Below are 7,171 nucleotides of genomic sequence, written 5' to 3'. Positions count from 1 at the left end.
CATGGCCCGTGCAATCAAATGGAAGAACCTGAAAAGGCTCAAAGTAGAAGCTATTGTCCGCTAAGACAGTGGTTCCCAAACTTTTTTTTCCGGGAAATATGTTTTCAGCCAAGTACTCATTAACCAGTGCAAAATATTTTTGAGTAAAAACTTTAAACATGCCATCAGTGACTGATTAATTAAACTTTCAAACTTCATTTGTTCTGGTCCACAAAAAAATAATCAACACAAAGTAATCTCTTTTGAATCATTGAGGAGATCCGTTAAGAAAATGAAAAAAAAATATTTATTGTATAAGTATTTGTCCACAAAAAATACATCAAAATAAAGTGCTTAAAAATCTTCTTCCCTATTTGTTCGCAGAAAAATATTAAACATTTCGCACCTTTTTTTGGATCACAGTAGGGCACTTAATTATTGACACTGTAAATCAGCAAAAAGTGCCAGACTTGTTGCAAACTATAAATTCATATTTTTCCACAGAAAAATATTCAACATAAAGTGCCAGACCTGGTCTAAAAAAGAAATAATTATAAATAAATACTGCATTTGTCCACATAAAAATATTCAACATAAAACATTCTTTTTTGATTACAGTAGAGCTCTGTTCACAAATATAAATCATTAATTTAATTCTAAATACATATTTATCCACAAAAAATAATCTACAGAAAGAGTCAGACCTAATTATTAATAAATATTTTTCCATAAAATCAACAGAAAGGGTCAGACCTAATTATTAATAATTTTTTGTTCATAAAATCAACAAAAAGTGTTAGACCTGTTCTCAAAAATAAATAAATATAAATGGTGGCATGTGACAAGTTGGGTCGAACCATTCTTGTATGGGGGAGTTTCTGGGTTTTTAAAATAATGAAATTGAATAACTGACTGAACATAAAATTTGTTTTTGAAATGATGCTTTTCTGAAACATTGATGTCATTCAACAATTATTTTTAAAAGATTTTTGCATGTTAGTACCTCCAGGGCAGGGCTTGGCAGCCTGTACATTCAAACACACACACAGACACACACAGATAAAGGAAAAAATAAATAAATAAATAAATAAATAAATAAATAAATAAATAAATAAATAAATAAATTAATAAATTAATTAATTAATTATATATATATATATATATATATATATATATATATATATATATATATATGTATATATATATATAAAAAACGTATTACTACGACAATCATGGTAATGTGAGCAGGAGAATAGAATCAGACAGAATTAGTTGGGCTTTAGCAGCCAGAGGAGTTGCTTTTGTTAACCAAGGTTGTGCCACATTATTTTCATGAAAAGAAGCAAGCAGACCAAACCAACGTCTGAATCCATCTGTGTTCACAAACAGGAGCATTAAGATGTGCAAAGAATTTTTCAAGTCTCCAGTTTGTATTGTTCATTTACCTGTGTTTATTTTGAAATATCTGATTTTAATCTGGAAGACAGTGCGGTATTTCCTGTTAACGTTTTCCGTTTGTGATTTAGCTCTTAGCGTTGCTCGTGACTTGCACTGATTGGCTGTCTTGCATCACGTTTTGTGTCCCCTCGCACCAAACGCGTTCTATATATGTTGCCCTATCACCCAATCAACTTAATTGACTGCAGTTTAAAGGCGTTACTTGTTACACCTTCCACGTAGTCAGTCTGAACAAAGCATTTCTTTTCCCAAACCACGGAGAGCCGCAACATGAAGAAGAAAGAGCCGCAGGTTGCTGCACCAGAGGTACCCGCACCCCAATTTGCGAATCGCTGTGCTAAGCTGCAATAGAACAAAAGGATAGAATGACGTTCTGGGTGGTGCTATAAGCACGGCACCTGACTTTCGGCCTTTTTTGAAGGCCCCCCAGCACCGCCGCCATCTTATGGCCATTAACACATTTACGCACTTTCGTGACGTGAGAAAAATTGAATGGTGTAAGATCACTGTCAAAAAGATGTATGTTTAACCAAGCAGGGTAGTTCAATTCACTACCTTTCATTCACAGCTATAACACAGCTGACTTAACCAGAGATTTATTTGTAGTTGCTCCCTTTTCAGTCTTGCTTTCAGTTTAATCGTAGAAGCATTCTTTCTCTGATTGGCTGTTGGCCAGGAAATGCTTCATAGATTTTTTTTTAAGATAGAAGTGTCATAAGTCCCTAATTAAAGACTTTTTTTTTTTCTTTTAGTAAATTCAACTCAGTATTACTGTATTTTTCGGACTATAAGCCGCAACTTTTTCATCATGATTTGAGCCCTGCGGCTTATAGCCCAGTGCGGCTTATCTGCTGGTTTTTCCCACCGGTCAAGCAAACGTGTGTTCACGGAGTCAGTTTATGGAACAACTATGAAATAGAACTGAAAAGATGTGAATCGATGGCTGTGCTCAAAAAGAGTTTGAAAATACGTCAAAAAATTTTTTTTTAAAAAAGGTCTAAATTGTTCTGAGAACTGCAGAGATGTGCGGTCAGGGCCTCACCTGTCATCATGACAAGTAAAAAATAAAGACTTATAACATTACATGTATATTCATATTTGTCCACTGATTTTTATGTATGAATAATTTCAAACATTTTGTATCATTAAAACCGCTGAATTTGCCTATTTCCGGTTGAAATACAGGGATGAAACGAGAGCTGAGGCAGCAATGAGTCAAGATTCACCACTGAAAGCACAATCATCACAAACTGGGTTGATACGTGCAACTGGCGCGTGCTGCTTGCCGTATATCTGCAGATACGTATTTTTGATCTGATTTTCCACTGTCTGGCTAATGTCTTTTACCATTAAAGTTGAATGTTTTTTCGTGACATATTTAGTTTTGCTGTCTGGAAATAGACCTGCAATGAAAAGGCACAGGGTGAGGCAGATAGTTCTCTGCCGCAATGAAGAGGGCGTACGTGAGCAAACGGGCATTTGTTGCGCTCTTCTTCTACGCAGAGGCTCCAGACGAGTCAAGTGCCATTGGTTTTGTATTTTGCGACGTCGGACTGCCAAAATGGAAGAGGATTATACATCTAAGCTTAAAAAAATTCTCAAAAGTGGACGTGATTAACAAGGGTAGACCAACGCCAGAGCAAAAGGGTTTGCTTCAAACTACGGGACAGAAGATAACGCGCTCTTTTCAAACGAAGTGGTACACCCAAAAAGAATGGCTATGTGGCTGTCTTATGAAAAACCGTCTTTACTGCTTTCCCTACTGTTTGTTCTCAACTTGTGACAATGTCTGGACTAACACCGGATATTGCGCAAGGACTTCATCTACAAACAAAGGTAAGACACAAACAGTTTTAATTTTAATTTTATAAAAAAGAGATTAGGTTCTATAATATTTAATCCTGGATAACCCACGGGGTCTTATCTCAATTTTGGCCTTAAATTAAATAGTCTTTGTTTTTCTTTTCATGCTTTTCGTTAAGCAATCTGTATTAAATCGATTTAAGTGTCAGAATAAAAGTTTTAAAAACAACTGAATATTTCACCGAAGGTCAAAATTGAAATCTGTGGTTTTGTACACCACTCTATACTCTCATTTATGTTGTATGGATTATAGAATTCCGACGGCCAACACATTAGAGATGCGCCGCTGCTTATTATGAACATTATTTCTTCCACAACTGATTCAAACGATTAGCTCATTAGTAAGCGTCGGGGGAGCTTGAAAATGAGCCTAATCAGGTGTGTTTAGGAGAGAAAACTGTAAGGCCTGCAGGATACCGGCCCTCGAGGACTGGAGTTCCACACCTGTGGTGTAGAGCAAATGCAGGTTTTTTTGTTGTTTTTTTACCTTTACATACCTGTCATATGTACCGTGTGTGTGCATGCGTTTTTTTGTGAAGAATCCTGATGAGATATGAAATAACCAGTAGCCAATTGAATAAGCTACCCTTTTTGGTTTATATATTCGTAAATCCGACACTAAAGGAGTCAGTGCCTCACCAACCATGAACCTCATCGCACGTCACTGGAGAACACTGGAGAGTCTTTTGAATATCATGTAATACTATTCAGTGGACATGATTGGTCATTGCAATACACTGAGGGACCCACGATTACTCTTTCGCCTGGCTTGATAAAACGATGGACCGACAATGACAGAAAGGGAGCGGGGCTCTAGCAAATGACCAATGTCGGACCAGCAAAAAGCAAAGTTGCGAGACACGACTTGATGTCTTGATGTCTTGATGCATGAATATCTCCTTTGGACTTGTAGATCTGATCCTTTGGATTTGAGTTAAATGTGAAAATTAAGATGACGTCACGCCTAGCTGCCTTTTGTCAGCTCTTTGGGGCCAATTTCTTGGAAAATGGCATTATTTTGGGAAGCTTCTGTAACAACTTTTGAACTCTCCTAGCAGAAACAACTGCAGTTGATTTGGAAAAACCCTTCCCTTTCTATTGATCTTGATGCACACACCAACCCTGAAGTGGAATCCTATTATGAAATAAAGATTTTTAAATCATTTGTCATTTACTCATTTACTGTGGTGATTATGTCGCTGTAAAAAGACATAGGCGTGCTTGACTCAAATGGCGGCGTGAATGATTCGCAGATGGACGCAAGCTTAGCGTGATGTCATCCCATTTTGCATATGCAACACCAATCCAAAAGAGGGATTCACACGAAAATACAAAGCGGCGTCTTGCGAGGTCATAGTCGTGCAAAGCGGAGTTGTATTGAAAATCCCTTGCGCTCGCAAGTTTTCCATTGGTAAACTCAACACAACTAAGAGTAATACTCATCTTCTTATGAACAGATTTCTACTTGGATCCCAAATGAGGAGACTTTGAAGGGACAATGTGTAAGATTTAGACCGTTTTTCATTACAGACAGCAGGAGGTGCTACATTTACCATTGTCGGTAGCTATAACATGGCAGCCTCCGAAGGCGTGCCACTCCCTATGGAATATCATTTAATGATAACTAGACCTACAATTATATTTAAAACATACTGTTGGTCATTAAGAACACATTTTAATGCAAGTTTTTGAAACTTATAATCATTTCATTTATTCCTTTTTAATGGAGAACGGTCTAAATCTTACACATTGTCCCTTTAAGTTGAATATTTTTCTGTGGACATATAAGTGTTTGTCATTATTTCTTTTTGAGAACAGGTCTGACACTTTATGTTGATTATTTTTTGAGGGTAAATATTTATAATTATTTCTTTTTGAGAGGAGGTCTGACACTTTATGTCGATTTTTTTATGGATAAATACAGTATTTATTAATAATTAGGATAATTGTTTATTTTAGAGAACAGAGCTCTACTGTAATCCCAAAACCGGAAGCTTTATGTTTAATATTTTTCTGTAGGCAAATACTGTAATTATTTATATCTTTTTGAGAGCAGGTCTGACATTTTATTTTGATTATTTTTTGTGGACAAATATTTATTAATAATTCATTTTTTTATGTTTGATAACAGATCTCTTCTATGATTCAAAAGAGGACACTTCATGTTGATTTTTTCTTTTTTGTAGACCAATACAAATGACGTTTGAAAGGTTCTAAAGTTGAATAAATCAGACACTGACGGCAAGTCTTTTTTTTTTTTCAAACCCAAAAATGCTTTGCACTGGTTGAGGGGTACTTGGCTGGCTGAAAACTTGATTAACAGGCGGTACGTCATTGGAAAAAAAATTAAGAATCACTGTTCTACATGAAACACCTACAAGGTGATAAAATTTTGAGCTGCATTGCCCAGCCCAACATGTTTTTTTTTTTTTTGCATCTTAAGTGATTTGGGACAAAGACTAAAAGTCAGCTTTAGTGTGTAATTTTGTTGCAAATATCCCTAAACCCAGGTGACTTAGTTTGTGTTTTTGAAGACAAATTATTTTGCAGAGCCTTTTCTGTCAACCATTTCTTGGAAATGTTACCTGGACAAGGTGGCTCAGTGGAGCAGTGGTTGGCATGTTTGCCCCACTGTTCAGGGACTCGAATTCAAATCCACCTGCGAGCATGCGACCCCCTAGAAATGCTTAATTAGACCTAGTGTTTGAGGCATGGACGAGCGCTGTAGTTGAGTGCCCGTCCTGGTACAGGTTTGGGTCTTATCCTGCTATCCGGTATGCCTATCCTTTTGTGAAGGAAGGCCACACTTTCTGTTGCCGGTGAAGGTCGGCGAAGGTCATGTGACTTTAGCGTTCTCCCTACCCCTGAAACTTGTTAGCTTTCTTGTTACCTTGTTTGGTTGCAGCGGAGCACTGGTTCGCTGATAAGCGGCCATCTTTAGAACTGTATCTCCTCACTTAAGAGCGCTTATCCAAGCACCCTTGTCCACGTGACCGCGGACGGCGCGAACACAGGGGCGTTGCGTGGGCCCGGTTATCACCAGTCCTGATTAGCATCCATCTCTTTTTGTTTTCAAGCCTACTTCCAAAGAGAGGCAGTTTTTTGCATTGCGATCGGATTGGATGGAACCGCCACGCGCCTCTTGGCTCCGCCCGATGACATCGGCGGCGCAGCGGGCTGTCAGCTGCTTCAGTCCGCGACGCGTTCTCCTCAATTTTGTGTCTTCTCTTCCTGCCCTCCGCTCGTGGTCTTTGTGAAAAAAGTAGTTGGACTTTTTGGATTCGGATTGCTAAAGGTTCTCCAGGTAAGTTTGGTCAAACCAATTAATACAGAGCTCCGACCTGCACAGAAATACCAAGGAAGCTCAAGAAGGCAAAATTTAAAACCTGTCTACGCATCTTACCTATCGGCTGCTCCGTGTATCCTCGACAGTTGAGCTTTCAAACAAATCTGCGGATGCGCCTGCACACATTTTTGGCGTGCGCTCGAGCTATGAAGGCAATCCTCCACTTGCTAAACAGAGCTATGAAGACAATCCTCCACTTGCTAAACATTCGCCGACGTGTTCCCCATATTTGAAGATAAACAAAAGTTCCAAATTAAAGCTAGATCGTTTGGGCATCGTTTTGGGCTTTCGAGATTGTCTGGATTCCTTTTTTGCGGATTTTGCCCCTTACCTTTTGGCTACGCTTCCTCCGTTGGCCACCGTATCTTGTGGCAAAAGTGCTAAAAATGCAGGACCACGGTTGGAGGTGCACCATCTGGAGCCGAACAGCGGGTGGTCGACCGTCACAAAGGAAAACACCGCACCGCGTTTGCTGTTGTTGAATAATTGCATTAGATTCGAGTTCTTTTATGAAACCATGAAATG

This window comes from Hippichthys cyanospilos, chromosome 7 (genome assembly GCF_059441005.1).
Source record: "Hippichthys cyanospilos isolate Australia breed blue-spotted pipefish chromosome 7, RoL_Hcya_1.0, whole genome shotgun sequence".
Taxonomy (NCBI): Eukaryota; Metazoa; Chordata; class Actinopteri; order Syngnathiformes; family Syngnathidae; genus Hippichthys; species Hippichthys cyanospilos.
The sequence above is the reverse complement of the archived record's forward strand: the minus strand, read 5'-3'. Positions refer to the sequence as shown.